Below are 23,071 nucleotides of genomic sequence, written 5' to 3' on the forward strand. Positions count from 1 at the left end.
ACAGGGTCACGGGGGTCTGCTGGAGCCAATCCCAACCAACACAGGGCACAAGGCAGGAACCAATCCTGGGCAGGGTGCCAACCCACCGCAGGACGTATATATAGTATATATATATATATATATATATATATATATATAGTCACAAACTCGAGACAGAGTCATATAAAGGTTTGGGGCAGCCACGTGTATAATTTGGTTTCTTGGCTGCAAAGTTGCTTTTCAAAATAATGCAGCACTGATGTGCACAAAAACGAGTCCAAACAGAACTGAGGGAATAGGGAAAAGGTGGAGGCTTTTAAAGGGGGAGACAGGAAGTGAAGTCAAAGGGGTCGGGCTCATATAGGTCTTCTGCCATTGGTGCGAGCCCGGACGTGACATCACAGGGGCTGGAGCCGGCAAAGTCTTCAAAGCAATTTTTTGCTTTAGACTAAATAGAAGAAGTTACATTAAGCGATAGCAAGGTTTTTCAATTTGAAGTAAGGCAAAAAATTACGTTAGGTGAACAAACATATTAATATAGTTCATTACAACTACTAAAATTACCTTAAATCAAAAAGAGCCCTTTTTCTCTTTTTAGAGTGTATGTTGATTTGTTTTTAACTTTACCTATACGAATTTCTAAATGTGTACTCTGATCTCATAAATGGGAGGCAGGCTATGTATAAAAACATATTACGGTAATTACAGCATGCACGCCAAATGCCAGTGGCTGAATAACCCAACTGTTCATTCAGCTCAGCAGTGGCAGCATAAAACACTCCTAAGTACTGCTGACAAATCTGCCTAGTAGCAAGAAGAATTGTTTTTAGCGACATAAACTGCCTCTAGACCCTCGCCAGCTAAGGACTGTGAAATGGTTAGTGACATCTACTGTGTACACAACTGCACAAAACACTAATAAAAAGTTATATTGTAAAGTGCTGCATTTTTCTGCGGCTGGGTTTCTGCTATCCCGTTGAACAGTGGATGCACACATGCTGAACGCGCCCGAGTCTGATTTAATGCTTTTCGACATACTGAGATTTCAGAAGCACCGCAATATTACCCAACATTCAAGTTCATACAAACTGGTATGTGGCACCTCCTACCATTTCGAGACACAAGGAGTCTCGAGGAGAAAATGCCACACACGTGAAACTAGGACAGGCACTGCAGACATACATTCGGTGCCATCCACAAACATGCCTAAAGTACACATACATTTCTTTGCCTCTATCGCGTAAAACACGCTGACACAAATGTTTAAAATGCACAGGGTGCCATGCTCTCCACTACGCTAAACAGTCGCTTTTGCACGCTGGCTCATAATACTATACGTACGCACTGCTACGTTTACTTTCGAACTTTTAACGAAAGCTGGTTTCTTGCATTGTTGCATTTTCTATTAATTGCGAGCTGACACGCTACCCGTTTTCAATTTGTCTTCAACTTCTCGCCGCAGCCACGTGTTCTCTCGTCCAACGCCACCCGTTACCTGCGCAGCAACGATGCTGAGCCACGCTCTCGCATTGCCCCACCCCCGCTACTTTGTACATCGTCAGACCGATTGGGCGTGGACGCGTCCTTCTCGACCAATAGACGTGTTTCTGTCATGCACAGGGGAGTTTGATTGGTTGTACGCTGTGCCCGTTCAATTCTAGCGGCTGCAGTCCTCGGACACCGCCAGCTGCTTTTCTTGGCATTTGAAGATGCGTGGAAATGGCAAAGGTGTCCTCGTGAAGGGGTGAGTGTTACGGCACTCGATTTTACTTACCGAGAGGATGTCAGCTTGGCGTCGCCCGCGCTTTCCGAAGCAGCCCGGGCCGCAGGCGGGGTAAGCGCATCTTGGTTTAAGCGTGAATTTCAGTTGGACTCATTTTTAGGACAAATTGACGGCTCACTCTTCAAGTGGGAGTAAAGCACTGACTCGAAGTCCAATGGACCGGGTCAGAAGTAAATGCTTGAGCTTTGTTAGGTTTATTATTTGTATGGCTCAGAATAGTGTAATAGATAAAAATAGACACGGGCGGGCGAACTGTCTTGACACGTCTCATGCCGTTGCCTTCATTTTCGGCTTATTTTTCTGTTCCGGGTATTTACCGGGTATTTTACAGTAACGGCAGATAATACCGCGACATATTACCGCTCATTCTACCCCCCCCCCCCCCCCAGTGAAAACGCCAGTCTTCCAAGTGACGACGACATCTGCGCACGGGACAGCGGCTGAGGCGATGGGGCGGCCCGTGCGCAGGTGTGAACAAGATGATAACTGGACACGACAAGCGGACAGAAGAGTGTCATTAACAGTGCCTTATTATTACAGATAGAGCTTTAAATATACACATAGATTAGACACTGATTGTTAGTTAAATCCATAAATAACCTAATTTTAAATCGCAAAAATAACGAGTTAAATGCAAAGCTCACATTGATACATTTTAAGTTTAAAACACACTAACTTATTATTATACACAGAATATGAGCATTAAATATACAGCTAGATTAGACACTAATTGTTAGGTAAATCCACAAATAGCCTGATTTTAAATTGGACAGGAATTGATAAGTTGAATGCAAAGCTCGCATTGATACATTTCAAGTTTAAAACGCACAGTGCCTTGTTGTTATTATAGAAAGAAAACGAGCGTTTTAAATTGCAAAGAAATTAGCTGAGTTAAATTCAAAGATCGCATTGATACATTTTAAGTTTAAAGTACATATTTTCAAAGATGTTCAGCTAACTATACACAGTTGTTTTAAGATTTAACTGTATTTACATATTAATGTATCAATTCAGTGTATGTATGTGTGAAATATTTACAAATTAATTCATTGTTAAATACAGATCTATAACCTTCTATAAATGAGCCTATTTAATGTGCAGCCGAAATATAAACAAGTTTACAATTATATTAAGAAATGTATTAATATATAACCAGTTATGAAATGTTTGGTAATAGTATGTAGTTCTGAACTTGGTTGTAATTTCAGATATTTATCAATTTGTGAAGGAAGCTGTCATTACTGGCACATTCCTTATATAGATGATGGGCCAGTAACTGAATAATAAATGCTGAACTTTTATCAATGCATAAATGGATTGGTTATTAAATATCCAGCCAAATACATACAAATGAATTCTGCTTTTAATTTCAGAACTTCATTAATTGGTATGTGAAACTATCATTAGATGTAGTGACAAAATATATTAATATTAAATATTAAAAGCAGTAACTTATGGACTTTTGAGCATAGTGTGTTAAGGCTTTGGACTTCAAACCATGAGGTTGAGGATTTAGATCCCACCTGCCTGTGTTCCATTTGCAGAATCAAAAGAAATGGAACTGATCGTATCTGTCAAATTAATGTTGTAAGCCACCTTGGATAAAGGCGTCAAACAAGTAATAGAATGATTTTAAATGTGCAAATAAAGTATACACAAAATAACTGATTAATGAATGCAGAGAACATGAATTACATGTTAATATAACCAAAAAGTGCTTGAGTGAATCCATTATTAAATACACCGTTTTATAGATCTATATTCATGTAAATTAACATCGTGCACCCAAAACATACACAAGTGATTGAATCAAATACTGTATACTGTATATCGAAAACATATGTATTTTATCAGTGTGATAAAGCATGAATATTTATTGAATATTAATAAGCAAACCAGCTTTAACAGTATATATTTAACTGAACAGACAAATAAGCTTGTACAGTTATATATTTATCTGAATAAGCAAAGGAGCTTATATTTAAAACTAGAAAATTAATGAAATATCCTTTATTTAATGCATCCAGAAACACACAAGTGCAGATTCTTTACCAATATTGAATATAAAGACAAAAGCAGGTTGTTGCTATATTATTAAATTAGGATATGTGGCAGTTTTCTGGCTTACAGTAAGTGCTATCCGGACAGGCTTCACTGCCCCCTCCCTCCTGATCCAGACTTGCATTAAGTGGGTTTGAGAATGTAATATTATTATTAAATGTGGGGCCTTTACACTTTATCACCTGGGGTCAGTAACCCATAAGGTTCCCTGTTTGTGGAGTGTATATATTCCCTCTGGTGTTTACATTTGTTTTTTTCAGGTGTCCTTGAATAGTCCTAAGGTAGATTGCCAGCTCTAAATTCTTTTGGTGGTGCTGTATGCCTTTGTGTCTTTACAATGAACTGGTGCGTGTTTTGGGTTGGTTCATGTCACATATCCATTGCTGTCTATCTATCTGTTAGGCTAGGCATTGAATCTCCATGTCTTGGAAGACCTTAGATGCAGGAATGTGTAAGGCTTGAGGGATGAATGTATTGCTAAGTGCAGAAATTTGTGATGTGGAAGTGAGGGAATGGATGGATTAGCTCTTTTTGGCCCCCTAGTGGCTACATGTTCCACTGTAACACACAAGCAATCCCCTTTCCCCAAGTCCCTGTGAACACTTTATAGTTTCACTTTAGTGCATCATGTTTTATTTTTCTTAATAATCTCAGACTAGAATCATGCATACCACAATTCTGCTCACATTGTAAATATATATAGAAAAACTAATGTAATATTTTAAAGTCTTTGTCATATTTTTTGTAGTACTAGGGTGCTGTACCGTGTTAGCCATTATGAATGTAGAGAAAAGCCAAGCAAAATGACACCTTTTATTGGCTAACTAGAAAGATTACAATATGCAAGCTTTCGAGGCAACTCAGGCCCCTTCTTCAGGCAAGATGTAATCATATTTTTTGTAATAAGAACTTCTCAATTAGATAATTACCACGAGTGTCTGGATTGTTGAAATTCATATGGTACATTTATCCATTTTCTGAACCAGCTTACAAGGTCTCTGGGAGGTAAGAATCGGGAGCAAAATAGGGACTGAACCTGATTGTAATGGCATTTTAAAAAACAAATTTAGGCCGTAAATGAACCTAATATAGTGGAAAACAGAAGAAAACTGGACTGGACCACACAGACAGAGTGCAGATTCTACACAGATAGTGAACAGGGTGGACATCAAACCTAAGTCCATGTAGCTGTCAGTTATCACTGCTAACCTCAGTGGTACTGTCACTGATTTTATCATTGATGCATATTTTTGTCCGGCTTTATGCAGAACTGAACTGTGTTTTAAATACAGTAGTATTAATCCCAATTTATTCGAAGAACTTTGTGAAGCTAGAAGAATTATTAATATTTCAGACTTCCAGTTATTTATACCTTCTAGCTTGCCAGAAAATATAAGGTTCTGCCATATGCATGCACCTGATTCCCTGTAATGGTACTTTAAATTCTGCACGTTCCTTCACTGTTCTAGTTAATGATATGACAAGGTTGTCCTATGGTACTAGCATCATTTATTTATGAAAACTATGCAAGTTCAATAAGAGGTCTAAATAACATTGTGAAAAATGTAATGGCACCTTCACTTGGCATCACTTGGAAGCAGAAAATACACTTCTAAGCTAGCGGTTGAGAAATTGTACTCACAAGAAAGGATGCCCGCTACAGCTTAAACCACTTCACATGGTGCATCTGAGAATTGTGATAATGTTGGCAGGATAAATGCAACCTGCTTTTACCATACTTTGAAGCAGACATGCATTAGAAACCCTCCTGCTGTGACGGTCTGCCAAGATACTGATTATGGTTTATTATTAGGTTTGGCATGCTTTTCTGATAAGTAGTATAAATGTCCTGTGCTCTCTTGCTTTGTTAGTGGTAAATATATGACTAATAATTTTATTATTGAATTTGTTGTTTCTGTGCTTTACTGCTCCGTCATTGAGCAGTCTTTTGAGAAATAAACCATTTAGACTTACTATTAAATTGAGATGGAAATGTCTATTTGAATTTAGTTTGTTTATTTGAAAATAAGCACACACTTGTGTAACAGTACCCATTATAAGTCTCTGCAGACATTAACACCAAAGTGTTTGAAAAGAGCTGAGTTCAATACAATGTTTTCTTAATCAAAACCATATATGAAAATGGAATAAATAAAGGGAGTTCATAAAGGAGATCTACTGTAGTCTTATTGTTTGGGTCTTGGCCCAGCTGGTGAGAAGAAAGACAAAATACGTCTCTCCAAAAGTCTGAGATTTTGAGGTTGTGGCCAGTAAGCCTTAACTCAACTTTGTGCTGAATGGCTTGTGCCATTCATTCTTTCTTGCATTAAACATCTCGGGTATATCTGGGGTATCAACAGTTGGAGTAAGAGGCATTCCACTTCTAAATATTTATATGTTTTGTCCATGTGGACTGATTAACCAAAACAGAGAGAAGTATGTTTTTGTTCTCACTGAAAATGTTTACTTTTAAGTTAAGTTGTATAAATATGTTTTGCTTTTCTTATATTATTCCATTATTATTCTGACAGTCCTGACTGATACATCAATAAGTTTCACAATAGCTGGTACTGTCATCCCCATCTGCAGGTATTTACAAAACCTATTTAGAGGAATATTGAGGTATGGATGCCCTGACAGATGATCTACATAACTGTATGCTGCAGCTCTTTGGGTTATTAGTTCTTATATGCATTCTTAAGATGTTATTATAGCAGTTGGAAATTGACCTCCTATTGCTGCTTGCATTACACCAGTCCTTTCCACGAACCATTTGACACAGAAGAGAATGAAATCGTCATTATACCCCGTCAACTTCCCGTTCCCCATCTTTAGCACTGGATGAACACTGTCATGCCATCTTTTGATGCTGATTGTTCATTTAATTACTTTCAGCTTTGGCACAATGAATCTGTGAGCTTGAATCGAAATGCAATGCAGTTTGAGCAGCTGCTAAGTGAAATGCAATATGTTTGCTTTGCTTTTAGTTATGACACTGACCTATGGACATGAATTAAAATGCAGTACACCTTTGTATTGCATTTTAAACTGACAGGAAAATTGTGTGCCATGGTGAAAATCAATCATTTTGTTGCTATGCTTTTAATTATGACATAATAAACACATGGTAAGTGAAATGCACCATGTGCATATGCATTACATCGCACTGCAGTTAACATATTTTTGGCATGAATAATCTTCCAGTGGCTCAGGTTTATCACTGCCTTTATTAATTTCAAAAGCCTGGGTTAGGGCCGCACTCAGCCTTCTCAGCCCAAAGCTAACGAGGCTTAATTGCCTTAGCCTTTCCTAGGAAACAGTTGGTAATTCCCTTGTGCATAGCTTCTGGGGCTGCTATGTCTTTTTTTGTAGTGCAATGACCAGAATTTCACACAGTATGCGATATACAGTCTTATTACTGTCTTATATGGTCCAAGCTTAACATGCCTTGATTTATATGGAACATTTTTGCAGTATTACCTCACATTTTATTTATTGCCTAGACAGTTAGAATGTTGAATCAACATCATCACCTAATTCTTTTAAAAAATTGATTTTTTTTAGGCCAGCATTGCGCCCATGAAGAACGTTCCTTTTTCCTGTGTGTAGCACTCAATAAAGTTTATTTTACAAGAATTTGTCAAGTTTTTTAGGACTACTAAGATCATTCTGAATTATTTTTGTCAGTTCCTTAGTATTTTCTATCCCTCTAATTTTAGTGTTTTCTGTGAATTTCACATTTGTTGTATCTATATCAGAATCAAAGTCATTGTATTAATTAGAAAGAGTAAGGGTCTAAGCACAGACCCTTGATGGACCCCAATGATTACACAGCATATGACATTATTTGTATAGATATCTTCTTCAAGTCATTTCAAAGTTGTTTTATCTGCTGGCAATGGCAAATACTCTGCCATCAGCTGAGGCTCATTGGAGCTTATCTGACTATACTATACAGTACCTTACTATACCATACTGTACTGTTCTGTTCTGAACTATACTACTGTATACTTGATCATTTTATTCATTAACTTAGTTTTTCTCATTATTGCCTGCATCCAGGGGAAAGTCGCATTGTTTTTTCTTCCATTTGTGCTTTGTGCCTAATAGGTTTTTATTTTTCTGTTTAAGTTGTGCCAAATGCATGTGTTCACCTGTTCTCTGATTACATTTTTTGTCCATTCATGTTTTTGTGTACTCAGATCAGCTAGTCAATTTCTTTGATATTTTTTGTTTAAACAATTCAGTATTGATTCTTAAAGTCTCTGGATCAATCTTGTGTATCTCTATCTTGCTCAATTACTATGTGCAAGCTTCCTTGACACCACCATTCAACTGAAAGACAACACCCTTATAACTTCTGTTTTTCACAAACCAACAGACAGATGGACCTAACTAAGAAGTGGTAGCTTCCACCCCAAGCATATAAGGCGCTCCATTATTTTCAACCAAGCAGTACGGTACAATCATATTTGCTCAGACCTGACAGACCGGGATAAACAACTGCAGGCGCTCAGACAAGATTTCATCAGACAAGGTTATACCCCCAAAACAACAGACACTCAAATAAGAAGTGCTACTGCCATACCCAAAGACAACCTTCTGGAATATAAAAACAAAGACAACAAGAACTGCATCACCCTTGTTGTCACCTACAACCCACATCTTGAAGCACTTTGAAAAATTATAAAAGAACTTCAGCCAATACTAAACAATGACCAAACACTAAAAAATGTATTTCCTGAACCTCCCCTCCTGGCATACAGACAACCACCAAACCTTCAGCAACTAATTGTCTGAAGCTCCCTCCTCCCTGTAGCTTCCTGCCTACAGAAAAGATGTAAAACTTGTGCCCACATTTATTTATATATATACAGACCGTATAGTTAACGGAAAGACACAAGTCTTCCAGCTGTATCTTTAATTTTGACTAATTCAAGATTATTTTAAATGTCCAATAGGGGAAAAAAATTGGCTAACAGTTTTGTTGAAGAGTGTCTACATGGAGATTCATAAAACATGAATAGGTTATTGAATAATATTTATTATTTAAGAAGCAGAATTTGATTATTATATAATATTATACACAAGATAATAAAGATTTTTTATAAAGTAGATGCCCTTGGATTGTATTAAAACAAGGAGACCTCTTAATGATATGTGTGCACTTTGATGTGGCGATACATATGTTAGTTGAATTATGGTGAATTTTGAATAAGTATAGTGCTATGAAAAAGCTTTTTGCTTTTTTTTTTTGTTTTTTAAGGAGCAGTTATATTTTGTTCCACATCTTCCAAATACTGATGTAAAATGTTCATTACTAATCAAGTATTTCTTCTTAAATATTATTCCTTGCTTATACATATGTTATAAAGTCGCTATGTAGACACACTTCAAAGAAAGTGTTACCGAAATTTGTCACATTTAATATAATAATAATAATAATAAATTTTATTTATAATGCACTTTATATTTTAGCAATCCCAAAGTGCTACAGAGTAAAAATAGAATAATAAAATAAAAAAAAAAAAAAAAACAGAAGAGTCTATAAAATACTTTAACAAAATAACTTTCTAAAAAGATGAGTTTTTAGGTTTCGCTTAAAGGCCTCAGTCGACTGTGGTAATAAAAAAATATAATATAATGTTCTCTATGCATGGTTAAGTAATCTCTAAAAAAGCCACCGCTTCAGTCAAGATAAAATCGATATTGAATCGAGTCAGGGCATTGTGAATTGGAATCAAATCAAGACATCAGTGCCAATACCCAGGCCTACTGGTATGTGTGATTGTGCCCTGTAATGGACTGATTTGGCTCTCAGAGTTGGGTTCTGTCTAGAGTGCAGTGGTGCTAGGATAAGCTCTGGCTATGTGTCACACTTTGGTAGACTAAGTAGGCTTTGTGCAATGAGAAGGTGGATATAGCAGGTGTACTGCAAAACCTATGCTAAGTTTCACCCTCTTCATCCTCTTGTTTTTGGGGCATTCTCATTCATGCTAGACTCACCAGTCACTGCCTTTGGAAGGCGAATGGGACACTGGAATCACAAAATAAAAATTCATGTACACATGAGGGTAACATGCAAACTGCACATGAACAGTGACACACCAGAACAGAGAGGCAGCAGGGCTAACCTCTCCGGCTCTTTGCCGCATCAGACGGGCTCTAGCTCATATCAACTCTGAACTGGGATTGGATCAGGAAGGTTTAGAGTATGGATGGTTAAATGAATGATTGATTTAATAACCTTGTACATTTTAAGTAATGCAAGAGCATTCAGCATTGGGCACATTTAGTGACAAAGTTACACAATATAACGATTGTGTTCCTGGGTACTGTTCTGCTCTGACTGAATGTCCAAAACATGTACTGTATAATGATATATATATATTTTTTTTATATAAACTCTTTTTTTATCAACAAGTGGAACTTGTTTTGGTGTACTTGCAAAAGATGAGAGAATTCTCTCTCATCCTTAAATGTACATCTACAGTTAAGTCCATAAATATTTGGACATAGACAACATTTTTCTAATTTTGGTTCTGTACATTACCACAATGAATTTTAAATGAAGCAACTCCGATGCAGTTGAAGTGCAGACTTTCAGCTTTAATTCAGTGGGGTGAACAAAACGATTGCATAAAAATGTGAGGCAACTAAAGCATTTTTTTAACACAATCCCTTCATTTCAGGGGCTCAAAAGTAATTGGACAATTGACTCAAAGGCTATTTCATGGGCAGGTGTGGGCAAGTCTGTTTTTATGTCATTATTAATTAAGCAGATAAAGCCTGGAGTTGATTTAAGGTGTGGTGCTTGCATGTGGAAGATTTTGCTGTGAACAGACAACATGCGGTCAAAGGAGCTCTCCATGCAGGTGAAAGAAGCCATCCTTAAGCTGCAAAAAACAGAAAAAAACCCATCTGAGAAATTGCTACAATATTCCGAGTGGCAAAATCTACAGTTTGGTACATCCTGAGAAAGAAAACAAGCACTGGTGAACTCAGCAACGCAAAAAGATCTGGACGTCCACGGAAGACAACAGTAGTGGGTGATCGAGAATCATTTCCATGGTGAAGAGAAACCCCTTCACAACAGCCAGCCAAGTGAACAACACTCTTCAGGGGGTAGGCGTATCGATATCCAAGTCTACCATAAAGAGAAGACTGCATGAAAGTAAATACAGAGGGTGCACTGCAAGGTGCAAGCCACTCATAAGCCTCAAGAATAGAAAGGCTAGATTGGACTTTCCTAAAGAACATCTAAAAAAGCCAGCACAGTTCTGGAAAAACATTCTTTGGACAGATGAAACCAAGATCAACCTCTACCAGAATGATGGCAAGAAAAAAGTATGGAGAAGGCGTGGAACAGCTCATTATCCAAAGCATACCACATCATCTGTAAAACACGGTGGAGGCAGTGTGATGGCTTGGGCGTGCATGGCTGCCAGTGGCACTGGGACACTAGTGTTTATTGATGATGTGACAAAGGACAGAAGCAGCCGAATGAATTCTGAGGTATTCAGAGACATACTGTCTGCTCAAATCCAGCTAAATGCAGTCACATTGATTGGGCAGCGTTTCATGATGCAGATGGACAATGACCCAAAACATACAGCCAAAGCAACCCAGGAGTTTATTAAAGCAAAGAAGTTGAAAATTCTTGAATGGCCAAGTCAGTCACCTGATCTTAACCCAATTGAGCATGCATTTCACTTGTTGAAGACTAAACTTCGGACAGAAAGGCCCACAAACAAACAGCAACTGAAAGCCGCTGCAGTAAAGGCCTGGCAGAGCATTAAAAAGGAGGAAACCCAGCATCTGGTGATGTCCATGACTTCAAGACTTCAGGCTATCATTGCCAGCAAAGGGTTTTCAACCAAGTATTAAAAATGAATATTTTATTTCCAGTTATTTAATTTGTCCAATTACTTTTGAGTCCCTGAAATGAAGGGATTGTGTTAAAAAATGCTTTAGTTGCCTCACATTTTTATGCAATCGTTTTGTTCACCCCACTGAATTAAAGCTGAAAGTCTGCACTTCAACTGCATCTGAGTTGTTTCATTCAAAATTCATTGTGGTAATGCACAGAACCAAAATTAGAAAAAAGTTGTCTCTGTCCAAATATTTATGGACCTAACTGTACGTGCTTGGTGATTCTTTTCTGTGTGGCACTAAGGGAGAAGCAGTGAACTATGAGCCACAAAGTTAATTAATTAATCCTCAGAATCAGAATTTGACCTAAGAAAGTCAGCTACTCTGCTTGTAATCCAAATGTAATTGTAATTGCACTTTATCTTTGTGACTGTAGATAAGTACATTAAAAATTCAGATGTGAGCGTCAGTAGGCTTTCCACTGTAGGAACCAAGTTATCCAAACTATTCTATAACATTCCAGTAATTATTTACCACTCTGATGGTGATCTTTCTCATCATAAAACAGGTCTTTATGATAACAGTTGACGAGAATAATTCATACTTAGTTGCTTCGCTCTGTGGTTGATACGTTCCCACAGGTGACCACCCCTCTGATGGCTGGCCGTGAAGATTGTCTCAGCCCCCATGGGTCTGGTGACTGTGGTGAAAATGGCTCCATGTACCTTGACTTTGCAAAAGGTCAGGGGCTGCGAATCGCTGGATCCTGGTTCCAGCGCCCAGAACCGTATTGTTGGACTTAGTACTCTAATACCGGTGGTGCGGTGAAGGAGATTGATCACATCCTTGTGGGCAGACACAGGAGGCTCTTGCAAAAACTGCAGGGTCTACAGAAGTGCCCAGTTCGTGAATTCTGACCATAGACTTGTTGCTACTCTTAGGATCCAGCTTAGGTCCTGTAGGTTACCACCTACTAGGAAAATGAGCCTGGACTTGGCCAGACTTCAAGACCAGGCTGTTTCTAATGAGTTTGCATGCAGTTTGTGTGAGGAATTTGCAGATTTGGGTATGACTGCCGATCCTAATGTGATGTGGGAGACCTTCTGTGACAAGACCCTGAAGGTTGCTGAGGGTTGTGTTGGTGTTACCGGTGTTCCCAGAAGGACGTGTTTCATCTCGCAGGGCACCCTGGATATCATCGAGAGGAGTCGCAGTCACACAGCTCAATGGCAACTCTGGTCTGTACTGGGAACTGAGCGGGACGGCTGCGAGGTCTCCGAGGGCAAATAAAGTGGTGTTTGTTAGATGAATCTGTGAGTAAGTGACACACCATCTGTGGTCTAGCGACCTATGTCCTGCTTACAGAAGAATCGAAGCATTACGCACATCTGAATCTGTTCCTCAGAGAGTTGCAATCAGGGCAGCTAATGGAATGGTCCTTACGGATGACACTGCAGTTGTGACCCGCTGGGCTGGCTACTTAGAGCAGTTGTTCAAAGCTGATCCTCCGGCTAGGACGTTGGATATCTCTGGGTTCACAGTTCTTGAGGCTGATCCTCCAATTAACCGTGAACCACACAATCTCACTGAGATTGCACAGGTGGTGAACCAGCTGAAGGGAGGAAAGGCTGCAGAGATCTGTGGTATCCAGGCAGGTGGTAAGGCTATCCTCCTGGCATTGCAAGCAATCTTTGCTTCCATTTGGGAGACGGGAGTCATCCCAACTGACTGGAAAACGGGACTTGCCGTCCCTATCTGGAAAGGGAAGGGTGATCGCCTGGATTGCAGCAACTACAGGGGGATAACACTGCTCTGGGTGCCGGGTAAGGTCCTTGCTAGGGTCATCCTCAATAGCAGCTGTGCGCAACCTGCGGCCGTACGGCCGCATGCGGCCGTGGGCAAGGACTTTGGCGGCCGTGGACGTGTATATTAAAGTGTACGTAATGGCGGCCGTGCAGGTGTAGGGTCTCTGGACTCCAGCGAGTAAGGGGTCTCAACGCCGCGGAATCTTTGTCGGCCGGGTCGGTATGGTGACGCCGAAAGCCGATTTGCTTACTTGAATATTAAGTTCGGTTGAAATGGGCTGACACCCAGGAGTACATTTGAAGTCACGTGACTAGCGGCTAGCCAATATGGAACTGAGAAGGAAATGGGAGTGTACGCCTGTACGGCCTTGTGGCTAAGTCCATACACTGCCTATCGCCATTAGCAAACGGTCATTATATGTGCGAAGCAGCGTTTTCCAGAATGAAATATCTGAAAAACAAGTACCGAACCCGATTGGTAGACAGCAATCTAGAGTCTGGAATACGGCTAATGGTCTCCAGCGAGTCCCCTGACTTTGCAAGTCTGTCTGCAAACATGCAAGAGCAAGGAAGCCATTAATGGCGATGTTTTCCAAACTTCCTGAAACAATTGCTGTAAAGGTTTTTTGTCCTATATGACGTTTCGTAGACATTTTTTTACATATGTAGACCAGTAAATTGAATATTGTCAGATATATCATACTCTGTTTTAATGTGTAATCTGTAAATTTTTACATAAATCATAAAACATTATTAAGTTTACTTGGACTTACTGGCGGCCGTTATTAAAGTAAAAAGTCTGTAGTGCGGCCGTCAATAGCGGAAAGGTTGCGCATGCCTGCTCAATAGGATCTGTGATCAATTGCTCACCTACCAGCGACCAGAACAGTCTGGTTTTACACCTAAGAAGTCTACCATCGACCGCATCCTGGCACTGAGGGTTCTCATGGAGCGCAAACGCGAATATTGGCAGAGTTTCTTTGCAGCCTTCACTGATTTTCGTAAAGCGTTCAACTCAGTTGATCGAGCTGCCCTGTGGGACATCCTGAGGGTTTGTGGGATCCCCTCAAGGTTGCTGGATATCATGGCTGGCCTGTACACTGGTACTGTGAGTGCTGTGCAGAATGGAGGCAGAACCTCTGCATTTTTTCCAGTTGATTCTGGGGTTCGTCAGGGGTGTGTTCTTGCTCCTACTCTGTTCAATGCTTGTATGGACTGGGTGTTGGGCAAAGTCGTGGGGTCCAGTGGCTGTGGGGCATCTGTTGGTGAAGAAAAATTCACTGATCTTGACTTTGCTGACAATGCTGTGATCTTTGCGGAGTCAATGGAGGCTCTGATCGGGGTGCTTGAGAGACTGAGTGAGGAGTCAGAGTGTCTGGGCTTGTGAGTGTTCTGGATAATAACCAAGATCCAGGCTTTTAATGACTTCTTGGGCACAGCCATCAGCAGTGTGTCTGTTTGTGGAGAGATCGTCAACCTTGTCGAGAGGTTTACTTACCTTGGCAGTGACATTCATGTCTCTGGTGACTCTTCCTATGAAGTCAGTAGATGGATTTGGAGAGCATGGATGGTCATGAGGTCACTGGAAAGAGGTGTGTGCAAAGGGACGAAGGTCCAAGTCTTTAGAGTCCTGGTGCTTCCTGTCTTGCTATGTGGCTGCGAGACATGCTATGCAGTGACCTGAGACAAAGGCTGGACTCCTTTGGTACTGTGTCTCTTCAGAAAATCCTTGGGTACCGTTGGTTTGACTTTGTGTTGAATGAGCAGTTGCTCATGGAGTCCTGAATGAGGCACATTACCTGCATTATGAAGGAGTGTCAGTTACAGCACTAAGGCCATGTGGCACATTTTCCCAAGGGTGATTCGGCTCGTAAGATCCTCATTGTTGGGGACCCGAGTGTGTGGACTAGGCCAAGGGGTTGGCCACTTAACACCTGGCTGCGGCAGATAGAGGGTCATTTCCGGTTTTGAGTTTGGTATTTTTCCTTTCAGCCGTTTTAGCTCTAGAACGTCCTCAAGAAATTGTAGTGCACAGAGACACATACACCCACCCATCATCGAGGTATCGGTCTTTTCGATATCAGGGGACCTTAAAACTGTCGGATCTGTCGAAAACCGGAGATCAAAGTTTTTGATGAATCTAAAGCTTTCACTTCTTCCTGATAGACGACAGGTTATGATGTAGGGTGGCGCAAAGCAAAAAACTGCACTTTTTAAACCTGAGCGAGTCATTCAGGGTCTGCTTTGATTGTAATAAATACACTTGTTCCAGCATCAATCTCCTAATCAATAAAGCACCATCTCTGTTTGTTTGTTCTTTCTGCACTGTTTTGTTTTTCAAGACACAAATTTGAATTTTGGCATGTGGGTAGTTTTCCATAATAGGTTGGGTCTCTACACTATTTGTATATCTTTTGGCCTTTACAGCATTGAAATGTAGCTTTTGTTTGGTGCGAATGGTCACATCCCTACTGATGATTTAATTCTCATAATGAATTTCAATAACGGACAGTATCTAATATAAACTTGTGTAATGTTGTGGCTGTCCAGGTTATGTTCTTTTTTCTGTTTTACACCTTTGAAGGAGCTGGGTCAGCGTTTCATTACAACTCGGAGATTTCAGGTAGCATTGTTTTCACTGAAATGTGTGACTGGTCGCTCTCACGTTAGAGGGTACTCAAGTGAAGTTTCAAACTGGGTAACTTGATTTTCCCATCAGGGTGACAGCACATAAATGCAGCATATTATCTGGACAAAGCCTATAAATGGAGCTACAGTTTCAAAATAGAAAGTGATGTGAAATACTACAGTGTGATCTATCATGTGATGGTGGTGGTGTGATGGAAAGCACACTTACCTTACAGCCGGAAACTCTAGATTTATTTTATAACCATTGCATTTAACATTTTGTTTTTAATTTGGCATTTCCTCCTTCGTTGTTTCAGTCATGGCCCCAGGCCACACTAGGTGGGGCCCGTATTGTCTTGGAAGTTATTTATTTCATCTTGGGATTCCATTGCTAACGCTAGTTATGTAATAAATGCAACAAGCGTAAGACAGTTTGGTAACTACAACGAGTGGGTAAGATTGGGACTTCAGTTTCTTAGGTTGTGGGTTCAAATCCTGTTATTGACACTATTTTACCATCAACACTTCACTTCACCTGCCAGTGCTCCAGTTGTAAAAACAAAAGAAGTGGAAAGAATTGTTTTTCAGCTGATGCAAGATTGCCATGGATGAGGATGTTGGCCAAACAAGTAAAAATAATAGTTAGTGGAAGACTGAGGTATAAAAACGTAAAGAACTACTGTCCCTATTGTGGAATGTGTTGATAGCTAGATGTGTCCTAGGACAATGCATCTTGTGGAGGATGAGAAACATCAGTAGCGATTGTCTCTGATTGTCTGATCCTCCTCTTTTCTGTCTCAGATTCCAGGGGTTTCAGGGTCAGTCTTATAATATGGGTGACCTTGCTAATGTTTATTCCAGCAGACCCCAATTAAATTAAGAGGATCGTCACTGGTATTTTAATAAATCTGTTTACTCTATAACAAATTAGACAACAAAATTCTGGGCAGACTTTCCTAACATTTCAAGCTAAATTTAACACTTTGGATTTGATCCAAGCTCAGTATTTGCATTTAAACATGGAGGAGTAATCATTGCTACATTTATAATGGAAAATAATGTGACTTTTCATGCTGGTATCCTAGACAGAATATAGTAAAAAGTTAACTCAAAATTCTGAAACATGAATATGTTTTTTTTTTTTTTTTTGGCCTGACATATGGAGTGTCAGAAATGAACATACTGGAGGCCATGATTTCCTGCCTTCCTTCTTGTTCCCTCAGAACGTCAGTTCCAATAACCTGCATGTCACTATAATGAACACTAGGGCTGCCACCAGTGGATATGGGTCTTTTAAGTATAACCTCCGATGCTTGAATTGAATTGAATAATGAATGGCTATGTATACGCCTGCAACCCATCTTAAGCTTGCAACCCATCTTAAGCTTACTTAATATTAGAGGTGGAATCAACCATTTACTTACTTTTCTTCTACACTTGGGCTGCTTTGTCTAGTAGGCTGACACAAACAGAAAACAGAGAAATCAAGATTTCCTAATGAAAAGAGGCCTAATACAATGTGCTTTTCCACTGTGTACAACACTTGGAGAAAGGTTCTTTTGTGGTACCAGGTCTGATAGTTTTTGATATTCATGTTTGGTTCCAGGACCATCTAGTGAAATGCAAGCAATATTGATGCTGTAAACAGGCTGCTGTGTCTAATCAGCATTACATAGTGTCAGAAAAACGACCAAAAGACATCGAGAAGGTTTGGGGCAGCCACCCATTTAATCGTTTACGGCTGCTAAGATGATCAAAAAACAGAGACATGCTCATTCAACTGAGTCCAAAACAGAACTGATCTCCAGGGAGCAAGATGGCAGCTTTAAAGGCCAGTAGCGGAAGTAATGTCATCAAAACCGGAACCAGAAGTGACGTCAGTGGCTGCCCAGAGCCGGGTGGGATTTCCCTAGAATGGTGTGCAAAAGATCGAGAGGGAAAATTAGTGCACTCCGCCACCCCCTGGTCTGGCATGGAACTACCTGTATTTAAGCCCTTTAGCTGTCTCCTAAACACACGTGTGTGACAATAGCATTTTGAAGTAAAGTGAAAATGTTCTGATTTTGTTTCATTAAACCATTTTATTCTTTATCATGTCAGTTGCTCATTACATTTTATAGCTTTTCTTCATTAGTGGTTTCCTTCTTGTCAGCATCCCATGCAGGCTACATTTTTGGGGTAATGTTTCAGGTCAGTATTTCCACATTTATAGCCCCTTGAAAGCTCTTCCAGTGACATTCTTAAGTAATTTCAATAGCCCAAAACCTGCTTAGTTTGGAGGGACACTGCTCGAGTAGATTTTGACTTGTTGGTGTCAATCTGTTTCTTGTTAACACTGAAAGACCTGACAAGGAATAAGGGAAAAGAAATATTCAGTCATTGAAAATTTTATGTATATTTAAAGAAATCTTGGAAATCTTGTTCTTTATTGCATCTTGCCTTTCACTTCATATAACATAATCCGTTGAATTCTTTGCACTAGATCATGGTTGTCTCATGGAAGCAGGACGTATAATACGTGCATCTGGAGACAACCATAAGTGAATTTTAAAGTGGGTGGTGTGATGGACGGCCGGCGTTTCAGTCTGGCCGGGACGTCCCTGAACAGAAAAAAGAAGGAAGAGCAGGCTTTTCAGGGCACTGCATCCCCCGGGACGCTAGATGGCAGCTCCCCTGGACGGAAATGGTTCCCTGGATTCCCTCAGGGCATCATGTTTCCTCAGCCCTGTTGGGTGCCATGGGTGCCGCCAGGGGGTGCTCACAAGGAACCTGGGGACTCCTATTGTTGTTACATCCCGGAGGCACGAGGACAGAAGCCCGCAGTACTTCCGGCTAGTTGAAAGATGATGTGGCGTTTGACCTGGAGAAGGAATACTTCCGAGTCATGGACTATTTAAAGGATTGGTCAAAACCCAGCAAAGAGAGCTGGAGTTGGGAGGTTGGGTGACTATGCTGCTGGGAGTGGAGGATTGTATTATTGTTGTGATTATTATTGAGTATTGGATAATTGTGGAGTGTGTGGTGCTTTGCGCACTTATTGAAGAAAAATTATTAAAGATTCTTCTTGGTGTTTTTTATAAGTGTGTCTTGGACGTCTGTCTGGTGGGTTTAGCGGGGCAACAGCGCCTCTAGCGTCCACAGTGGGAACAATTAGACGGTTCACCAAATGTCACATATCTAAACCAATCTAATGCATTGTGAAGGCAGCACTCACAGTAGAGGCGGTGATTTTGAACCGCAAAGTTCAAAGGTGCTCCCATTAACCTGGTCCAACAGACAGCAAACATCTGATTGTGATGAACAGTCAAAGGCTCATGCAAAAACCCTATTAAACATATAAATGTATGTCATGTGTACAGAGAGCATATTGCATGTGTTAAAAGTAAACATAACCTGGTGCATAGGAATTACTTTTTTGTTGCATCATATTATACTTTGGAATTTGCTGGCATCAACTGATGAATGATAAATGTGAATGATGCATTGTTGCAGGTGCCATGTGTGCTTTCTTTTCATTTATGACAATAGTGTAGGAGTCAATGTAAGCTTAAAATAATTGTTAGCTATATTCATAAAAATGTAAACTGCAAAACATCAATTTGAAATAAACAGTGTGTCGCACTTATCATAAAGGAGTCCTTTTAAGAGGTCTGGTAATAAACACAGGAGATACAGATTTCAGTAATCAACACACCCAAATCAACAAATTTGCCTAATGACAACAGTGGATGCACAGACGAGGCTGCACAATATCCACCTTCTGACTGTACATCTAAACAAGTAACTAAAGAAATTTAACATTACTTTCTGACTAGAAATGCAAAAATGCCCTGATGAAATAGCCGCAGCTTTTTAACACGTCGTATATTCATAGACCACAATGCTTATCCAAACTCTTATTTGTTGTTGTTATGTCATGTATAGTGATTCTCAAATATGTGGAGCCCAGTAGGTCTGGTGATCTACGTGTGTGTGAATGTGTCTTTCTGTTTGTCTGGTCTCCACTGTCACTCATTACAATGTCAAAGTTAGTGTACTACTGAGCTCCCAAACCAATAACCGCCAATGTAGCTTTTAATTTTCTTTCAGTGTCAAGTCTTTTTATTCAGTATCTTTTGCCCTCTCAGCTGGGGGTTTAAAACGCATGGACTGGAGGAAATGGGGGCAGGTGTTTTAGTAATAAGCCATGTGGGTGGAGCTTTTGCAGGGTGGGATTCTGCAGCAATTCACTAAATACTTTTTAACAGGTTGTCCCCAGACATTTTCTTTTGAGAATCATGTCTGGCCCCACGAGACTAGGATCATGGAATCAACTGAACATCTTTGGATGGATACTAGGGGGTGCCATGTTATTCATTATGTTTGAAGCACCTGACCTACTTTGCCATGGCAAAGGCTATAGCCACTCAAAGCAAACAAGACTTTATTCACATTTTTAACTCTTTTAGGGCGGATGTCGACTTTGTCGACAGGAGGGGTTGAGAGCGCATGTCAACAAAAGTCGATATCCAGGGTAGAGAGCGACAATCAGCTGTTAATAGCGACAGAACTCACTGTTATGTCACAGGCATTCCCTCTCTGCTTGCAGGAATGTTAGACTCATTGACTTGGCATCTAATCCTTGCATGTGCTTGAGTTACAAAATGTAAAAAGCAAGATGGCATTGACATCTCACAAGGGAGCGAAGCGAGTGCAGAAAAGAAAATACTCAGGAGACAATGTTTTGCGCATTATCGCTGAGTCGGACTCTGATCTTTTCAGAATCTGATTTTGTTGAGAGTGATCAGGAGATCGAGCAAGAGAGTGAGGAACTGGCATCAGCTGATCGGCCACCAGCCAATGCCACCCCAGCTGATCGGGCTGCCAGCTTAGCGCATTTGCGCAGCCGATGCACCTACAGCAAGGTTCGTGTGGGAGGAATACCCAGACATTGATCCGTGGGAGCCAAACTGGCTATCGGACTTCACAAGACAGCATGGCTTGCTGTTGGACATGACAGATTACCAGCCGCTGGACTACTTCAGGTTGCTCTCTCCTGATGCTGCTTTACAGCTACTGTCAGATGAGACAAACAGGTATGCAGAGCAATTTTTTGAATCGCGGGCTGCGCTTACACCGCATTCTCGTTTTTCAAAGTGGAAACCCACAACCAAAGACGAGATGAAGGTCTTTGTGGCATTACAAATAGAGATGGGACTAGACTGGTGATATAACTTCAGGGAGCATTGGTCCAAATGTGCTTTGTCCCCTGGTGGCTTTGGACAGGTTATGCCACGTGATTGGTACGTGCTGGTGCAAAGTTTTATTCACTTCTGTGATAACCAGAAGCAAATCCGAAAGGGTGAGCCAGGCCAAAACCCCATGTATAAAGTTCAGCCCCTACTTGACATTGTGCAACCAACATATAAACAATTTTATCAGTCTGGCCGTGATTTGTCTGTGAATGAGTCTATGATAAAATAAAAGGGACGCCTTTTTTTCTGACAATATATGCCAGACAAGCCCACAAAGTATGGCATAATTGATTTTGCAAACACTGGTTTCTGCCTGAAAGTAATTACATATACAGTAAAGTATTTCTTTCAAAGAGAGGGCTGTCCCTTGACAAGTCAGGTTGTGCTGGAGCTGCTTCAGGGCTATGAACATTTGGGTCATGTTGTGTACATGGACAATTTTTATACATGCCCATAATAATAATAATAATAATAATAATAATTTTTTAAAATAATTTTTTGCATTTATATAGCGCTTTTCTCACTACTCAAAGCGCTTAGCAATTGCAGGTTAAGGGCCTTGCTTAAGGGCCCAACAGAGCAGAGTCCATATTGGCATTTACGGGATTCGAACCGGCAACCTTCCGATTGCCAGTGCAGCTCCCTAGCCTCAGAGCCACCACTCCGCCTGTTGTGTTGTTCATGGAGCTACAGAGCAGGGGAATTGGAGCTTGTGGCACAGTGAGGGTGAACAGGAGACACATGCCTTCACAGTTGAAGCCAGACTGGCTGAAGAGGAAAAGAGGTGACAATCCGGTTTTCATGCGGGCGGAAAACTTGGTGGCATTGGCATGGCACGATGTCAAACGGGTGACTTGTCTCTCTACAGTACACACTAACACTATATGTGAGAAAATGCAGCAACAGACAATTGAAAAGGAGGCACCAATGCAACACATATTGTAAGCAGTGCAATGCGGCAATGTATGCAATTGGTTGCTTTGAGCGATATCGTACTTTGCAAGACTTTGCTGTGTAACATGTATGTGATATGTATGTGAAATCATATAGTATGCAGGCTCATACAACATGCAAGACAGTAACAGTTGTCAAAAGTAAATATTTTTTGCTGATTTGATACGTTAAACAATTGCTTTGTGTTCTTTTTTAAAAAAAAGGTTAGTTTCTGGAAAAATATTCAGTCCTGGGAGAAAAGAAACAAAAAAAAAATTAGCCCTAAAAGAGTTAAAAATATCCTTAGAATTGTCACCTTCGGAAAATACATGTCTTATCAAGTTAAGTAAAACTAACTTTAACTGTAATGCATTTTGAATTGTACTTTTTCAGACAGCAGAAGTATAAAAAAATATTTCTGCATAGATATTGACTTTTTTTAAAATAATTGCCCTTAAAACTAGTCATTTGACTGTCTGAATCCAAAAGAGAGTCATTTAACTTGTGATCAGTTCTGCTCAAAGGACACAAAGCAGTCATTGTAAGAGAGCACTTTCTGACTCTTATTTAGCATCTCATTTTTTGCTAAATTTATAAAAGGCACTATAGAAACACTGTTACTTGCAATGTTATTAGTTCCCTTTGGTTTTGCTCATCACTAATGAGCTCATTGTTTCCTCAAGATAGATTGTATCAAATAAAGTACTACCTATCTATGTACCTAAAGTGGATTCAGAAAGTATTAAGACCTGTCTTCACACTTTATTGTGTTGTAG

General features: G+C 40.1%; 1 protein-coding gene across 1 annotated transcript in view; it reads left to right on the top strand.

Moving 5' to 3' along the window:
• Nucleotides 1-1,654: 1,654 nt before the first annotated feature.
• LOC114667097 (formin-like) overlaps nucleotides 1,655-23,071 on the top strand; it is a 613,004-nt gene continuing 591,587 nt past the window's right edge. Inside the window, exon 1 of the mRNA XM_051920062.1 lies at nucleotides 1,655-1,813. The gene's annotated coding sequence lies outside the window, so the exon portion shown is untranslated. The remainder of the gene's footprint in view (nucleotides 1,814-23,071) is intronic.

Source organism: Erpetoichthys calabaricus, chromosome 16 (genome assembly GCF_900747795.2).
Source record: "Erpetoichthys calabaricus chromosome 16, fErpCal1.3, whole genome shotgun sequence".
Lineage (NCBI taxonomy): Eukaryota > Metazoa > Chordata > Cladistia > Polypteriformes > Polypteridae > Erpetoichthys > Erpetoichthys calabaricus.